This window comes from Sus scrofa, chromosome 10, assembly GCF_054392235.1.
Source record: "Sus scrofa isolate SSC_HxYL_T2T_F1_AM1 chromosome 10, Sscrofa_HxYL_maternal_Yorkshire_Landrace_v2.0, whole genome shotgun sequence".
Classification (NCBI taxonomy): Eukaryota; Metazoa; Chordata; class Mammalia; order Artiodactyla; family Suidae; genus Sus; species Sus scrofa.
Genome location: NC_139392.1, coordinates 25,364,962 through 25,384,061, shown reverse-complemented (window position 1 = coordinate 25,384,061; position 19,100 = coordinate 25,364,962). Strand labels below are relative to the sequence as shown.

Sequence of the window (19,100 nt, the reverse complement as noted above, 5' to 3'; positions counted from 1 at the left end):
TCCTTCCTTATATTCTGGCTCCATTACTAGACTTTATATCTTCAGGGATCCTAGTCGGATTCCTTTCCACTGTGCCACAAAGGGAACTCCCAGGGGGGATCATTCTTAGTCCGGGGGCTGGCTGGCTGTGGGCTGCGGAGGTGCCGTACCCAGGCTGCACCCCTTTTCTCCTCCGTGCGCTAGCCCAGGGGTTCATATCTTCACAGGCTAAGTGCTAAGGGCAAGACAAGAAGCACACAGCAGAGCACTTGGTGAAACCTGTCTGTGCACGTTTGCTAGCATCTCATTGGTCAAAGTAAGTCACATGACTGAACTCAGCCCCGCATTGCCGGAAGTATAGCTTATCTCTTGATGGAAGGAACGGCGGAGGCACTTTGCAAAAAACGTGCAGACCGGGAGGGATGGATAAATTGGGACCATTAAGGTGAGTAATGTATCACCTCTAGAGTTTCTTATTATTACTCTTCTTTGAAACGTTTTACTGGCTCTTTCTGCAAACATATTCCTATTTATTTATGTATTTATTTATTTTGCTTTTTAGGGCTGCACCGGGCATATGGAGGTTCCCGGGCTAAGGGTTGAATCCGAGCGGCCAACATCACAGCCATAGCAACGCCAGATCTGAGCCACGTCTGTGACCTACACTACAGCTCATCTCCACGCTGGATCCTTAACCCACTGAGCGAGGCTGGGGATGGAAGCCGCGTACTCATGGATACTAAGTTGTGTTAGCTACAGCTGAGCCGGGATGGGAACTCCAGCTTTCTGGCATTTATTTTTCTGAATATTTTCTATTCGAGATCAGTTGAATATGTGGGTGTGGAACCCCGTGGATATTGGGTTCTGACTGGAACTATTTTTCAGGCAGCAAGTAAGGTGAGACCTTGGGCTCAAACTTAAGCTTCCTGCTTCAGAGGCTAGGTCTTCCATAGGTCCAGGGCTGCTGCTTTTGATAATTGCTGTGAGGCTCAAGCATGATAATGTCCATAAATGGGCCTGGAGAATTAAAACGAGCCAAGATTCAACAATACGTGCGCGCATGCGCACGCACAGGCACTCACAGACAGACATACATATTTTTGGCCACCCTGCAGCATATGGGGTTCCTGGGCCAGGGATCAAATCCAAGCCAGAGCCACAGTGTGGCTACACTGGCTGGATCTTTTTTTTTTTTGTCTTTTTTTTCCTTTTCTAGGGCCACTTCCCACGGCATATGGAGGTTCCCAGGCTAGGTCGAATCCGAGCTGTAGCCGCCGGCCTACCTCACAGGCGCAGCAACTCAGGATCTGAGCCGCATCTGCGACCTACACCACAGCTCACGGCAACGCGGATCCTTAACCCACTGAGCAAAGCCAGGGATCGAACCCGCAACCTCATGGTTCCTAGTCAGATTCGTTAAACACTGTGCCAGGAGGGGAACTCCATACACTGGCTGAATCCTTTAACCCATTGTGCTGGGCTGGGGATCAGACCTGCATCCCATCTCTGCAGAGACGCTGCTGATCCTGTTGAGCCACAGAGGGAACTCCAGACCCAAGGATTTTTAAGTCCCCTAAATATCCATGTTTCTGTAAATACAGGCCTAGCTTGTTTTGCTTTATTGTACCTTTTGCAAATTGAAGGTTTCTGACAACTGTACGTTGAGCAAGACCGTGGGCACCATTTTTCCAACAGCCTTTGCTCATTTTGTCTTTGTGTTGCATTGTGGTAATTCTCACAGAAATGGAAAAAATTTCATCATTATTGTATTTGCAGTGGTGATCTGGGCTCTTTGATGTTACTACTGCAAAAAGATTATGCTTCACTGAAGTCTCAGGTGATGGTTAGCATTTTTTAACAATTAGTACTATTATTATCATTATTATTTTTGGTCTTTTTGCCTTTTCTAGGGCCACTTCCATGGCATATGGAGGTTCCCAGGCTAGGGGTCAAATCCGAGCTGTAGCCACCAGCCTACGCCAGAGCCATAGCAGTGAGGGATTTGAGCCGCATCTGCAACCTATACCACAGCTCACGGCAATGCCAGATCCTTAACCCACTGAGCAAGGCCAGGGATCGAACCTGCAACCTCATGGTTCCTAGTTGGATTCGGTAACACTGCGCCACAATGGGAGCTCCAAACAATATAGTATTTTTTACTTTATTTTGTTAATTTTTTTTTTTTTTTTTGTATTTTTAGGGCCATACCTGAGGCACATGGAGGTTCCCAGGCTAGGGGTCCAATCGGAGCTGTAGCCACCGGCCTACACCAGAGCCGCAGCAACACAAGATGCAAGCCTCGTCTGTGACCTACACCACAGCCAGAACAATTCGGGATCTGAGCTGCGTCTGCGACCCACAGAGCAGCTCACAGCAAGGCCGGATCCTTAGCCCACTGAGCAAGGCCAGGGATCTAACCTGCATCCTCGTGGATACTAGGCGGATTTGTTTCCACTGTGCCACGAAAGGAACTCCAGCAGTATAGTATTTTTTAATTAAAGTACGTACCTTGCTTTTTTAGACTCAGTGTTATTGCACTCATAATAGACTACAGTACAGTATAAACATAACTTTTATATGCACTGGGAAACCAAGAGATTCACGTGACTTGCTTTATTGTGGGGATCTGGAATCGAACCCACAGTATCTCCAAGGAAAGCCTGTGGCGCTCATAAACTTTGTAATTTGTAGAAGAATCTTTTTACATCTCCTTCCTGTTGTATTCATTAGTTAGGTTACACGATTTATATAATTGACTGAAGGAGATTAAATAATCACAAGAGACGTGTGGTTGACATTTATTAGGGTGGCACTAACTTTTATAGCTCTATTGTGTTATAATCCATTCAATTTTCTGGCAATTTAGAAGAACAGCTATTTATAAGGGGATTAGCTCTGTCTTCAAGCTGCCAAACTTTTCCCTGTGGAGGCTTTGATTGGGGTTCAGAAATGAGGTAAAGGAGCTGAGGACAAGCAGCCTGCTCTGGTGGCCGTGGTGCCAGGGATGGTTTCAGATGCTGACTTACTTCATTTTATCATTTTGGGGAACTAGGTGCAATACGTATCAATAAGTAAATTCTCTGGAGGGTGCCGCACAGTCATTTGAAAAGTGTGATGTGTGTGTGGACGTTGATTAAAGTGAAAGCATTTGTTGCTGGAAATTCTGGAAGCAAGCAGCCGTAGAACGAGCAGCAACAAAATTGCTTGAGGCTAAACGTGATTTTTGTGCATTTTTAAAAATCGAAGTACAGTTGATTTACAATGTTCTGACAATTTCTGCTATACAGCATGGTGAGCCAGTCATATATACATACATTCTTTTTCTCATATTATCTTCCATCATGTTCTATCCCAACAGATCGGACATAGTTCCCTGTGCTGTACAGTGGGACCCCACTGCTGATCCATTCTAAATGGAATCGTTTGCATCTACCAAGCCCAAACTCTCCGTCCATCCCACTCCCCGCCTCCCCCTTGGTAATGACAAGTCTGTTCTCTAGGTCTGTGAGTCTGTTTCTGTTCTGTAGGTAGGTTCATTTGTGCCACATTTTATATTCTACGTCTAAGTGATATCCTATGGTATCTGTCTTTGTCTTTCTGACTTCACTTAGTATGAGAATCTCTAGTTCCATCCATTTGCTGCAAATGGCATTAATTTGTTCTTTTTTTTTTTTTTTTTTTTTTTTTTTTTGTCTTTTTGCCTTTTCTAGGGCCACTCCCGCTTGGCATATGGAAGTTCCCAGGCTAGGGGTCAAATCGGAGCCATAACCACTGGCCTACGCCAGAGCCACAGCACCACAGCAACGCAGGATCTGAGCCACATCTGCAACCTACATGGCAACGCTGGATCCTTAACCCACGGCAACACCGGATCCTTAACCCACTGAGCAAGGCCAGGGATCGAACCCGAAACCTCATGGTTCCTAGTCGGATTCGTTAACCACTGAGCCACGAGGGGAACTCCATTAATTTGCTCTTTTTGTGGCTTGTAGTATTCCATTATGTATATGCGCCACATCTTCCTAATCCAATCATCTGTCAATGGACATTTGGGTTGTTTCCATGTCTTGGCTATTGTGAATAGTGCTGCAGTGAACAGGAGGGTGCAGTGTCTTTTTGGGTTGTCGTTATGTCTGGATATATGCCCAGGAGTGGGATTGCTGGATCATATGGTATAGTTCTATATTCAGTTTTCTAAGGAACTCCATATGGTTTTCCATCGTGGTTTTTAGTAAGAGCGAAACCATTTTGTGTATGAAAACCAGTGATAGAACCAAGCATCTTAATGCTTTTGGTGAGCTCATCCATTTAGATCCTAAGTTGGCTCCGTGTGGAAAAGGCTGAGGGAGGGAAGGGGAGGTTGATTTCCAGGAGCCCTGGCCTCTGCCCCTGCTTGGTGGTCGAGCACAAGGGTTTGCACGAGGTTATTCATACTGGCTTGTGAATCATGAGCACATTGATTGTCTTTGAGTTCATTAATCTCCTCGATTGCTATGTGCTGCCGTGCCACTAGCTGGAGGACAGTTTCCTGTCCACAGCAGCAATAACCCCATAGTAGCTGGGATGCCTGTAATTGCATTATTCTGGATGGAAGAAGGGGGAGCGGGCTGGATCAGTGGTGTCCGCATCCGACAGATGATCAGAATTGCCAAGGAGCTTCCTAAAATCCTAGATTTCTAGGTTCTGGCACTGGTGATGCTTAATCAATAGACCTTTTATTTCTGTAAAGCTCTGCAGCTGATTCTGGAGGCCAGATAAGTTTAGAAACCACTGGAGTAGGAGATTTCTAAATTCCCTTTCAGCTGCACCATCCAGAGTTCACATTTGGAATATGGAGGTTTCTTCCTCAGTGTTTATTGCTCAAGCTCCGGCAGACTTGCATTCAGCAAGGTCCCCTGGTACTGTGCCTCCTCTCGAGGTGGGAGAACTTGAAGTCTGATTGCAAACACGAATAAAGTGCTGACCGAGGGAACTGAGCAAAATCCGCCTTTTCTCTTAAGTTAGAATGAAAATAAGAATCTACTGAATTTCGAGGGGTCCCGTCAAGGGGACACCATCTTGTTAGAAGTGGTTGTTCTCCATGCAAATATTACTTCTGTGTGCAATCTAATAAAAAATGATACCAAAGAACTTACTTATAAAACAGAAACAGGGAGTTCCTGCCATGGCTCTGTGGTTACCGAATTCGACTAGGAACCATGAGGTTGCAGGTTCGATCCCTGGCCTTGCTCAGTGGGTTAGGGATCCGGCGTTGCCGTGAGCTGTGGTGTAGACCAGGAGCTATAGCTCCGATTCGACCCCCGGCCTGGGAACCTCCATATGCCGGGGGTGCAGCCCTAGAAAAGGCAAAAAGACAAAAAAATAAAATAAAAATTAAAAAAAACAGACACATAGATTTCAAGACCAATCTTATGGTGACCATAGCAGAAAACGTTGGAGGAAGGGAGGAATTGGGTCGGTGGGGATAAAATAGACACACAATTGTATAAAATACAAGACCCTACTGCAGAACACAGGGAACGCTACTCAATAGTTTGTAATAACCTCTATGGGACAAAAGAATGGATCTATTTATATGCACGACCGATTCACTTTGCTGATTCACCTGAAACTAATACAAGTAAGTAACTCGACTCTAATGAGTTAGAAAAGAAAAAAAAGAAAAAATTGGTTAGGGACTCAGCTGTTGTCAGGGCCGTGCCCACGCCTCAGGTATACAAACCTAGGGGGCCAGGGGACCCGCCTCAGCCCTTCGCCTTGTCCAAATTTCACGTCTTCATTTCCAAGTTCGTGTTATGGTATGACCATGCATAAGGGAAGGTCAAACAAACTCTCTGCTGTCACGTGCCCACATGTATGGCCCTGTAGCCCCATGCATGTTGCGCCTAGACAAGAACCCCCATCAGAATGCAGGTGACAGTATAACTCATCGATGCGGCCATATGTATACAATCCTTATATGTGTGTCTATAATGAGCGTGTGTATTTCTTGACATACTCACATGAACAAAATCAGTTCTTTGTGGATGACTGCTTGATACATGTGGCCTCAGAGAGGTTCACCTTTGTATCTAGACATCACGGTTGAGAGCTGCCAATACAGAGGTTTCTGATGCCCAAGAAAGGACACGTGTTCGTTCGGTTGTCCTCTGCTGGAAGCAGAGCCACAGGGTTCTCTCTGTTCTGCTATCTAGGTGTTGCCTGCCCTCTGCTCTGCTTTGCGTCATACAGGTCCACCTCTGGCTGGGACGTTTCTCTGTTATCCTACTAGAGTAAGAGAGGTTTGTGTTTTTTTTTTTTTTTTGGTCTTTTTTTGCTATTTCTTGGGCCGCTCCCACAGCATATGGAGGTTCCCAGGCTAGGGGTCTAATCAGAGCCGTAGCCACCAGCCTACGCCAGAGCCACAGCAATGCAGGATCTGAGCCGCGTCTGCAACCTACACCACAGCTCACGGCAACGCCGGATCCCTAGCCCACTGAGCAAGGCCAGGGATTGAACCTGCAACCTCATGGTTCCTAGTCGAATTCGGTAACCACTGCGCCACGACGGAACTCTGGTTTGTAGTTTTTGAGGAAGCCAGGATATGTAGCACATGGTAATTTAGGAATTGTACATTTTTTTTTTTTTTTCTGAGTATGCACTTGCCAGGATCTTGAACTGAATTGAACCAGGAACCCAAACCAGAGGCTGGCTGACCACCTTCAATTTCTGAAACAATGAATGAATCAGTTAACCACAAACGAATGGAGAAATATTTCAGTTTTAACCTACTCGACCTGTGTAAACCAGAACTGGTCATGAGCACTTTTTTCTAAAACCACAGCACCGTAACACCAAAATGTTTTCAGACTGGACCGAAATGAAATTTGATTTGAGCTCCTGATTTGAACTTTGATAGTTGAAATGCTTTTTTTTTTTTTTTTTTTTAACATTCTACATGCTTAGCATTGATGATAATTTGGTAGAATCTAGTATTTGAAGATCATGGGAATGTTACCAAAGTTTAGAAATAGCATTTCGGAGTTCCCGTCGTGGCGCAATGGTTAACGAATCTGACTAGGAACCACAAGGTTGTGGGTTCGATCCCTGGCCTTGCTCAGTGGGTTGGGGATCTGGCGTTGCTGTGAGCTGTAGTGTAGGTGGCAGATGCGGCTGGGATCCCAAGTTGCTGTGGCTGTGGTGTAGGCCAGCGGCTACAGCTCGGATTCGACCCCTAGCCTGGGAACCTCCATATGCCGCGGGAGTGGCCCTGGAAAAGGCAAAAAGACGGAAAAAAAAAAAAAAAAAGAGAAAGAAATAGCATTTCATGTAGTTCTGTTGTGGCACAGTGGGTTAAGTGTCCAGCATTGTCACTGCAATGGCTTGGGTCGCTGTTGTAGCACAGGTCCAGGAACTTCCACATGCTGCAGGTGTGGCCAGAGGAAAAAAAAAAAAGGAAATTATCTTTTTTTAAAAAAAATTTTCTATGACTTTTGTGAGGACTTTAAAAAAATTTATTGGAGTGTGGTTGACTTATAATGTTTTATTAGCTTCAGGTGTACACCAAAGTGAATCATATATATATATATCTCCATATATATATATATATATATCTCCATTCTTTTTCAGATTCTTTTCCCATGTAGGCTATGACAGAGTATTGAGTAGATTTTCCTGTGCTATATGGTAGGTCCTTATTACTTATGGTTTTGTGTATAGCAATGTGTATATCCCAATCCTAACCTCCCAATTATTCCTCCTCTCTAATGCTTTCCCTTTGGCAACTATAAATTTGGTTTTGAAATCTTTACATCTGTCCTGTTTTGTGAATAAGTTCTTTTTTTTTTCTTTGTCTTTTTGCTATTTCTTGGGCCGCTTCCGCGGCATATGGAGATTCCCAGGCTAGGTGGGGGTCGAATCGGAGCCATAGCCGTTGGCCTACGCCAGAGCCACAGCAACGCGGGATCCGAGCCGCGTCTGCAACCTACACCACAGCTCATGGCAACGCCGGATCCTTAACCCACTGAGCAAGGGCAGGGACCGAACCCGCAACCTCATGGTTCCTAGTCGGATTCCTTAACCACTTCGCCACGACGGGAACTCCTGAATAAGTTCTTTTGTATCATTTTTATTAGATTCCACATACAAGTGATATCTTATGACATTTGTCTTCTTCTGACTTCACTTCATGTGATCATCTCTAGGTCCACCCATGTTGCTGCAAATGGCATTATTTCATTCTTTTTTCTGACTGAGTAATATTCCATTGTGTATATGTACCACTTCTTCTTTATCCTTCCTTTTATGGATGGACATTTGGGTTGCTTCCATGTCTTGGCTTTTGTAAATTGTGTTGCAATGAACATTGGGGTGCATGTGTCTTTTTGAATTGTGTTTTTTTTTTTTTTCCTGGATATATGCCTAGGTGTGGGATTGCTGGATCATATGATACTTCTATATTTATTTTTTAAAGGAAATTCCATATTGTTCTACTAATGGTTGCACCAAGGTAATATTTCCAACAGCCACGTAGGAGGGTTCCCTTTTCTCCACACTCTCTCCAGGATTTATTGTTTGTAGACCTTTTTGATGATAGCCATTCTGACTTGTGTAAGGTGGTAGCTTATTTGCATTTTGATTTGTTTTGATTGGCATTTCTCTAATAATTACTGATGCTGAGCATCTTTTCATGTATTTTTGGCCATCTGTTATGTCTCACAAGCTACTGCAAAACAAACAACCCAATCAAAAAACAGTCAACTACATTATCTCTATCATAGAACCTGAAAAATCTCATCATAGACTCGATTCACTGAGGGTTCACTGAAGGTGGAATCATGAGTCAGAGGAAGAGGTGAATGGTGCCTGGCCAACCTCTTAAGGTGCTTACTGCATTTGTATTGGTCATTGAACCAAGTGGCCAACAGCTATAAAAAGTTTTTTCTGCAGGATTCACCAAAGAAGGAAATAATAGATCCATCTTGGTTCAGATACTACTTGCTGCCTTGTACTACAGAGGAGCAGATGCTAAGACAGTTTAAATTCATTAATGATTATGTTTCTTTGGAGCTTAGTGAAAAGCTCTATTCTTCTCTTGTCGGCGAGAGTCTCAGAGCTCTAAACGGCAGGGCTGTGATTAAGCCCAGGGCTGTTTGGGATCATGGTCCAGCATATGAAATACCATGCTGTAGGCCTTCTGCCTGTTTATTTTATTATTATTATTATTTTAGGGCAGCACCCACAGCAAATGGAGGTTCCCAGGCTAGGGGTTGAATTGGAGCAACAGCCTCAGGCCTAAGCCAGAGCCACAGCAATGTGGGCTCGGAGCCGCATCTGTGACCTACACCACAGCTCACGGCAACACCAGATCATTAACCCACTGAGCAAGGCCAGGGATCGAACCCGCCACCTCATCATTCCTAGTCGGATTTGTTAACCACTGAGCCATGAAGGGAACTCCTGCCTATTTATTTATTCATTTATTTATTAAAATTTTTTTTTTATCCTTACTCAAGGCATGTGGAAGTTCCAGAGTCAGGGATTGAACCCTTGGCACAGAAGTAGCCTGAGTCACAGCAGTGACAATGCCAGATCCTTAACCCGCTGAGCCACCAGGAAACCCCACTTTTTACCTGTTTTTTCTCCTATTGCCTTCCGTCTTGATGATATTAGTTGAAGACCAAGAGGGTTCCTTTTATGCTTTGGTGGCACCATCCTGAGGGAGTTCCCTGGTAGCGCCAGGGGTTAAAGATTCAGTGTTATCCCTGCTGTGGCCCAGGTTCAATCCTGACCCAGGAAGTTCCGCATGTCACAGGCACAGCCAAAAACCAACCAACCAAACACTCATCCTGCATTAGGAATTTTATTCCATTGTCTCTTTCAGCAGGTTTATAACTGAGTGAGAGGGAGCAGTGGAAGACCCTGGCCAATCCCCTCCTTCTCAGGGGGGTGCTACCCAGCAGGGGAGCTTGCTTATCTGGAGGCCCAGCTCAGCTTTCCACTCTGAGCACCACCTCTGGCTGCTTTTCTAAACAGAAGCAGTTTTGAAGCCACAGAGAACCAACTGGTGAACACGAACCTCCAAACCGAGCTAGTCCTTGGTTTGACATCTGCTCTGAAAAAAAACGAACCTCTTAAATCTCTGCTTCCCATTAGTGAGTCGTTTTAAAACATCTTCCCGAGAAGGTGGAGCTGCCTCCTTGTTTCTCCAGGTTTCTTTGGGCCGCTTTTACCTCCACGGCAGCCTTTTCTGAAGTCCATCTCCCGGGAAGTCAGGCAGGGCACATTAACAGACTCGGATGCCACGGCTAAGTGACCCGGTAAAAGTATCCTTGTTGTGTGGCGTGTGCATTCGCAGGGCCATTTTAGTTATTGCCGTAATTAGTTCTGATTCAAGTATTCCCGGGGGAATGAGGTTTCAGGGCAGAGAGTGGTCAGACACAGGTTAGCGGTGGGAATGCGCGATGCAGGTGGCAGACAGAGCCTGAAGGAGAGATGGGAAAATGTTCCTGCATGCCGCAATTTGTAGCATTTCTGATTTTTATATGGACATTAAACTTGGTCAAGCTGAAGTGCTCTTTGCGCTGAGAGAGGTTAATGGGCACGGATCCCTAGGAATTTTAAAAAACAGACCGAGGCTGCAGACGGCCGCCTAGGAGCCCTGGGCGTCTTATGTTCCAGGATGCCCACCAGCCAGGGCTTGCAAAGAGGAAAAGGACATGCGTATTTTGCCTGGGTCGTTCTAGGGGAAATTATTTTGACCCTTGATGGATGGCGTGAGATCATAGATCACGGAGTCCCTCTTAAATTGCAAGGCTGACCATTTTTATCCATGAGTCAGCAGAATGTTTATGATGGGCCAGGGACCGTGCTAGGCATGTGGAGTGATAAGATAAATACTACAGAGTACCCCTTCCTTTGAGAAGTTCATGGTATATAACAGAGGAGACAGAAATTTATTATTATTTGTTTATTTTTATTTATTTATTTATTTTTTGGACTTTTTGCCTTTTCTAGGGCTGCACCCGTGGCATAAGGAGGTTCTCAGGCTAGGGGTTGAATCGGAGCTGTAGCCGCCGGCCTACACCACAGCCACAGCAAGGCCAGATCCAAGCCGTGTCTGCGACCTACACCAAAGCTCACGGCCACACTGGATCCTTAACCCACTGAGCAAGGCCAGGGATCGAACCCGCAACCTCATGGTTCCTAGTTGGAGTTGTTAACCACTGAGCCACGACGGGAACTCCGAGGAGACAGAAATTTAAATAGGTTTTCAAAACAACGTGATAAGTGGCATTTGGCATTGTGCATCCTGGGAGTTTCTGAGGAACTTTGTGCTGCCTGGGGGAGGATTATTATTATTGTTCAAACATATTTCCTTTTTTTTTTTTTTCTTTTTACAGCTGCACCTGTGGCATATGGAATTTCCTGGGGTGGGGGTCAAATTGGAGCTGCAGCTGCAGGCCTACACCACAGCCACAGCAACACCAGAACTGAGCCGAATCTGCGACCTACACCACAGCTCAGGGCAATGCCAGATCCTTAACCCACTGAGCAAGGCCAGGGATTGAACCAGCAACTTCATGGATATTAGTTGGATTCTTGCTGAGCCACAACGGGAACTCTGAATTTCATATAGATTTTTTTCACACGTGGCCGCACCTGCCGCATATGGAAATTCCTGGGCCAGGGATTGAACTAGAGCCACTGCAGAGACAACACTGAGGAATTGTGCCCTGAGCCGCAGGGGAAGTCCTATTTGGGATTTTAAGAAGTGTGACATTCAGACTTGTCTTTTTCAGATAAAAGTGAGGAAGGTGGATTGTTATCCTAAAGAATAGCATTGGGGGACTATGAAAGGAGGTGTCAATTAAAGCCCTGGGAATGGAGAGAAGGGGCTTTTCTAGAGAACATTAAGGGATAGAACTGCGGTATTGACAGAGGATAAAGGAGTGGAAAATTCAGGAAAACTGAGAGGTGTCTGGCGTGGAAAATTGCTGGAATGGTGATGCCCTTAGTTAAAAAAATAAACCCAGTTTTGAAGGAGTTTGAGATTTTTTCTGGAATATTCAGGTAGGAATGTCTCCTGGTCAATTAGAAGTTTATTTCTGGGGCTGAAATGAGACAGAGATTTGGGAGAGTTAATCAGCCTGTAGACTGGCAGCTGAGGCCGTGGAATAAATGCCACCCACTGAGCACTGGAAGACGGAGGCACTTCTGGTTCTGAAAGATGGCAGAACAGACCAGAAAGTTTGAGAACTCCTCCCTGCAAACTCTGAAACAAGTAAGATACAATGCAGAGACGTGTATTAAAGCAGAACTGGGAGTTCCCTTCGTGGCTCAGTGGTTAACAATCCGACTAGGAACCATGAGGTTGCCAGTTCGATCCCCGGCCTCACTCGGCTCCGGCATTGCCGTGAGCTGTGGTGTAGGTCGCAGATGCGGCTTGGATTCTGTGTTGCTGTGGCTCTGGCATAGGCTGGATGGTACAGCTCCAATTCGACCCCTAGCCGGGGAACCTCCATATGCCGCAGGAGCGGCCCAAGAAATGGCAAAAAGACCAAAAAAAAAAAAAAAAAAGTACAACTCCTGTTCAGAAAGTGATGGGTCTTTCCGGGCACCAAATAGGAAGAGGGAGTGGAAAACTATCCCCACTCCCTTTAAATCACCTCCTTCAAGATGATCAGAGTGGTCAGTGAGTGAGCGGCGCTGGTGCCTGCCTGCAGGGGTAAAGCGAGGTTTTTGTAGTTTTCAGTAGCCTAGAGGTGGGACCGTAACATGCACATGGGGACAGGGGATGGAGCGTTTGTCCCCTTGGAAGTAGAGCATTAAAATGCATGGAGCTCCTGTCCTGGTGCAGAGAAAACTAATCCGACTAGGAACCATGAGGTTGCGGGTTCGATCCCTGGCCTCACTGGGTGGGTTAAGGATCCGGTGTGAACATGAGCTGTGGTGTAGGTCACAGACTCGGCTCAGATCCTGAGTTGCTGTGGCTGCAGTGTAGGCTGGCAGTTGTAGCTCGGATTAGAAGCCTAGCCTGGGAAACTCCACATGCTGTGGGTGTGGCCCTAAAAAGACAAAAAAAAGACAAAAAAAAAAAAAATTCAAACCCACTGGGGAGCCCTAAATAGATTTATGCACTTTATTTTTTATTTTTTTCTCTGTCTTTAGGTTCTCTATTTTTTTTTTAAGTTTTATTGAAGTATAATTGATTTACAAGGTTGAGATAATTTCTGCTGTACAGCAAAGTGATTCGGTTATACCTATAACATATCCATTCTCTTTCAGATTCTTTTCCCCTATAGATGATCACAGAATACTGGGTACAGTTCTCTGTGCTATACAGCAGGTCCCCTTTGGCCAATCATTCTATACGCCAGTGTATTTTTTTGTACTTGAAATGGTGGAGTAGGAAAAAACGCCCTCTGGCATAGAAAGAAGACAGTTTTATTGGTTTTATTTTGGCTTTGAGATTAAAAAAAAAATCTCATGTGGGAATTTTAAAATAAAATTTTGTATCAATATGGATTTGGGGTTAAAATGTCTTTTTTTTTTTTTTTTTTGGCTGTGACTGCAGCATATGAAAATTCCTGAGCCAGGGATCAGGCCTGTGCCACAGCAGTGACCTAAGCCACTGCAGTGACAATGCTGGATCTGTAACCTGCTACACCACAAGGACACTCCTTAAAACATTTTAAAGTCACTTTTGAGGTAATTTTTTCAGACTATAAATTTCAGTCTTTTTTGTGTTATTTTATTTTATTTTTTAATGATTTTTATTTTTTCCATTATAGTTGGTTTAGTGTTCTGTCAATTTTCTACTGTACAGCCAAGTGACCCAGTCACACATACATATATACATTCTTTTTCTCACATTATCCTCCATCATGCTCCATCACAAGGGACGAGATAGAGTTCCCAGGGCTATACAGCAGGATCTCATTGCTTATCCATTCCAAAGGCAATAGTTTTCATCTATTAGCCCAGATTCCCAGTCCACCCCAGTCTCTCCCTCTCCCCCTCGGCAACCACAAGTCTGTTCTCCAAGTCCATGAGTTTCTTTTCTGTGGAAAGGTTCATTTTTGCCATATATTCCATGCTGTAAGTGATATCATATCACTTATATCATTCCACCTATAAGCGATATCATATGGTATTTGTCTTTCTCTTTCTGACTTACTTCACTCAGTATGAGAGTCTCTAGTTCTGTCCCTGTTGCTGCAAATGGTATTGTTTTGTTTATTTTTAATGGCTGAGTAGTATTCCATTGTGTCTATGTTCCACATCTTCTTAGTCCATTTATTTGTCGATGGACTTTTAGGTTGTTTCCATGTCTTGGCTATGGTGAATAGTGCAATTTCAGTCTTTTAAAGTGAATATTTTGATGAGTTTTGACAAATGTATATAGCCTTCTAATTACTGCAATAATCAAGGTACAGGAGTTCCGTCATGGAGCAGCAGAAACAAATCTGACAAGGAACCATGAGGTTGTGGGTTTGATCCCTGGCCTCGCTCAGGGGGTTAAGGATCCGGCATTGCCATGTGCTGTGGTGTGGGTTGCAGATGTGGCTTGGAACCCGAGTTGTTGGGACTGTGGTGTAGGCTGGCAGCTGTAGCTCCAACTGGACCCCTACCCTGGGAACCTTCGTATGCCATGGATGTGGCCCTAAAAGCAAAACCAAAAAAAAAAAACCCAAGGTACAGAACTTTTACATCACCTCAAAAATGTCATAGGAATTCCAAAAAAGGAACAACCTAAAGGAAAAATCAATGGACATAAAAAGCAAGGATTATACTCTCTAGAACTTTATATAATGAAATGATCTGATAGAAGCCATAAATAAGAATTGTTGAAATGACTAAATCCACCAGATAAATTATGAAAACGCAAAAAAGAATAAGACACTCTGAGAAAAGAGCAGATAAATTGATAAAGAAAAAGTAACTTCTGGGAATAAAAAATAGAATCAGCAGAATAGAAAACTCAGGGAATGGATTAAATGACAGATTTCAGCTGAAGAGAAGATGGGTGAACTGGAAGATACTTTTGCAACAATAACCCAGAAAATAGTTCAGAGAAATATTACATATTATATATATAATGTATAATAAATGTATAACATGTAATATATAATAAAATTATAATGTACAAAATATAGACACATAATTATAAAATATATAAAATATTTATATATTTTATAAAATTTATAAAATATTTATATATTATATATAATTATAAAATTACATATATAGTTTCTTAAATTAGAGAAATGATATATGTACAATTATATATAATCATGTGTATATATAGTATGGATACATATATTATTTATACATGTACATGTGTTTATATATATACACACACACATACACAATGACTAATATGGGAAATACAAAAATTAGTACTAAAATTCTAGACAAACCCTACTGGTAAAAATAGAAGAAATTAACGTGTTTTTAGGTCTTTGCCTTGTTCAGAAAGAGAATAGAACTGCTGATTAATTTATTCTTTATTAACTCAAATATGAACATTAGTGCTATGAACAGTAAAAGGTACATGACACCTAATTTGTGCTTGTGGTAATAGTAGACATTCTTGTAGAAAAAGAAAATCTGCTGAGCACATTAGAAACACTTGACGAACTATGAAAAATCTGTTAGAAGGCCTTCAAGAGCTATCAAAATAGCAAGGATATAAATGTCTATTATACACACATATATAAACTCTCTCCTTGAAAATCAGAGAAATGCAAGCTGAAATGAGATATCGGAGTTCCTGTTGTGGCGCAGCAGAAAGGAGTCTGACAAGTAACCATGAGGTTTTGGGTTCGATCCCTGGCCTCGCTCAGTGGGTTAAGGATCCGGTGTGGTCGTGAGCTGTGGTGTGAGTCATAGATGTAGCTCAGATTCTTCAGTGCTGTGGCTGTGGTGTGGCTGGCAGCTGTAGCTCCAATTGGACTCCTAGCCTGGGAACTTCCACATGCTGCAGGTGTGGCCCTAAAAAACAGACAAATAAACAAAACAAGAGCGAAGGGTAAACGTCAGAATGTTTGAAAATAGCACAGAATCACTGATAGGTATGAAAAATAGACGTAAAATGATGTGGTGAAAAATTGATACGCAGCAAGATACGCCTGAATTCAGCACTCTCAGCAGAGCCGTTTCTTAGCCTTTGCTGAGTGTCAGTTTAACAAAAGTGCCTTTATGGTTGTATCCCAGGAACTTCCGGAGAATCATACAAACACCTCAGCCATGTCCAGGCGACTCCGGCTACTGTGAGCCTTAACCTAAAAATCACCTTTTTTCCAGAGGGCAAGTATGTAGCGTAATCAAAAAATCTAAACCACTAATGCGTTGGCTTTAAAAAAAAGTCCCCCCCTCCCCGCCCCATTTTTAGAACCAACCCTGCTTTCCGTGTGCAGCCTGGATTGGCACTTAGCTGGGTTTGGGGTACGCAGATAATCAATCAAAGCCAGATAATAGACATCGGTGATATTGCTTTGCAAGGTATAGGCTCAGCTTTATGTTAGTGTGCGGTTGTTTATGATACCTTTAAAATACCTGTGATGGAATAAGGCTTTGAGAGCCAAGCACCAAAGGCAATTATTTAATTAATTTATTTATTTATGTACACAATCCGTGTATCCTTCTGCTGATTAAATTTGAATGTTTGGTGTGGTGGTCGGAAGCTGCAGTTTGCATAATGCCTCTCTCGCGTGATGGGTAAGCGATCCGCCGTCCTGACCCTGGTTGTTGGCTTCCAAACTCATGTTCGGTTTGTCATGGCAAACTTGCATGTACCCAGATCTCCGCACATTGTCTAAAGCTGGAGGGTTAAGAGCATTCTTTTACATGCCATTTTCTTCACCCTTGTTCAGGAGCGGGTTGTGCTGGCTTGGGCGGAACCGATGGTATTTTCAAGAGCGAGAGGAATTTTTAAGTGTCCCCAGATCTGTTTCTTGCGTATCGCTGCTTCGATGGGTATGCCACGTCACTGTGCAAATACAAATGTGTACTTTTTAAATTTTTTTTCCAGTTTTTGAAGTTTTATCGAAGCATAGCTCGTTTACAAGGTTGTGATTATTTCTGCTCTACAACAAAGTGATTCAGTTGTACCTACACACACATCCATTGTTTTTCGCATCTGTTCTAGGTTATTATAGAATGTTGGATAGAGTTCCCTGCGCTGTTCAGCAGGTCCCCATTGGCCAGTCATTCCATATACCACAGTGTGCGTATGCCAATCCCCAACCCCAGTCCATCTCTCCCGCCGCCTGTCCCCTTTGGTCACCATAAGTTTGAAAAACCTGTATTTAAAAAAATCAACCCATGGAGGCACTTGTTGAAGCTTATTTCTCTCCTCCAGCTCTATTTCCCCGTTTGCTCTCTTGTCCCCCGTGGCCCCTGATCCCACATGACTCTCGCACCTCCTGCAGTGGAGAGCAACTAGCTGCCCTTGCTAGAGGATGCCCTCTTCCTCTTGGTACCAAACCCATTACTCTCTCTTTGTCTGCGCCTGTTTCTTGTCCCCATTCCATGGAAGGACTTGCTAACCTCTGTTCAGACTCACACCCCCTCCCACCTTCAGGATACTCACACCATTTATTATTTCAAAAATTTCTTCTTTCTCAGGCATCCTCACCCTTCCTCTCAATCAGATTCTTCCATCTGTTTTTTGTGATTTGTTTTTGTTCTTTTTTTTTTTTTTTTTCTTTTTCACTTTTTAGGGCCATATCCTTGGCACATGGAAGTTCCCAGGCTAGGGGTTGAATCAGAGCTACAGCTGCCGGCCTCCACCACAGCCACAGCCACACCCGCTCAGAGCCGTGTCTGCATCCGACACCACAGCTCATAGCAACACTGCATCCTTAACCCACTGAGCGAGGCCAGGGATTGAATCCACATCCTCGTGGATACTAGTTGGATTCATTACCGCTGAGCCACAAAGGGAACTCCCTCTCCTATCTGTTTTGAATCACACCTAAGGACATCTAATTAAAAACAAACCAACCCCCACTTCCCTTTGGGTCCCTGCCTGATCAGGCATTGTTCTTTCACAGCTAAATTACCTTAAGAATTGGAAAGAATCAACTCTCTGGGTGTCTACATTACCTCACCTTCTGTGTACTTGCCAACCCACCTCACCCCTGCTTCCAGTCTTAGCACCTGGTAGGAACACCTTTCTCTCTCTCTTCTCTTACATTGTCAATGACTGTCCGGTCGGCAAACCCAATGAATATTTTTAGTCGCCGCATCCTTGGCCTCTCACCCACGGTAACTGTTGACTGGACACTCCTAGAGACACTTCCTCCTTTGGCCTCCAAGGTACTAAGACTCCTGATCTTGCTCCCACCTTCTGCCACATCCCCCCCCCCATCTTATTTATTTATTTATTTATTTGTCTTTTCTAGGGCCGCACCCGTGGCACATGGAGGTTCCCAGGCTAGGGATCTAATGAGAGCTGTAGCTGCCCACCTACACCACAGCCACAGCAACGCCAGATCCAAGCCATGTCTGCAACCTACACCACAGCTCACGGCAACACCAGATCCTTAACCCACTGAGTGAGGCCAGGGATCGAACCCGCAACTTCATGGTTCCTAGTCAGATTCGTTTCCACTGCGCCATGACAGGAACTCCTTTTTTTTTTTTTTTTTTCTCTTCGTCTTATTTATGGGTTGCTTCGTCCATGTAGTTATCAGATGATGGAGGACACGAAGGCTCCCTCCTGGATCCCTCCTCTTCCTCTACACTCTCTTAGCCCAAGTAGGCCAGTGGCTGATCACTGTGGAGGAGATGTTCCTTAAAGGAAAAGTCAGATGCTGGACTTCCCGTCATGGCTCAGTGGTTAACTAATCCGACTAGGAACCATGAGGTTGTGAGTTCGATCCCTGGTCTCGCTCAGCGGGTTAAGGATCCGGTGATGCCGTGAGCTGTGGTGTAGGTTGCAGACGAAGCTCAGATCCCGCGTTGCTGTGGCTGTGGTGTAGGCTGGCAGCTACAGCTCCGATTCGACCCCTAGCCTGGGAACCTCCATATGCCGCCAGAGCGGCCCTAGAAAAGACAAAAAGACAAATAAAAAAAAAAAGAAAAGAAAAGTCAGATGCTGTTGCTAGGATAAGGAGGATGAATACTGGAAACAG

General features: G+C 44.2%; 1 long non-coding RNA gene across 3 annotated transcripts in view; it reads left to right on the top strand.

Annotated features, from left to right (window-relative positions):
• Positions 1-330: 330 nt before the first annotated feature.
• LOC110255655 (uncharacterized) overlaps positions 331-19,100 on the top strand; it is a 103,006-nt gene continuing 84,236 nt past the window's right edge. For all 3 annotated transcript variants that reach the window (XR_014818262.1, XR_014818263.1, XR_014818264.1), the window contains exon 1: positions 331-424. This is a non-coding gene — a long non-coding RNA (uncharacterized LOC110255655). The remainder of the gene's footprint in view (positions 425-19,100) is intronic.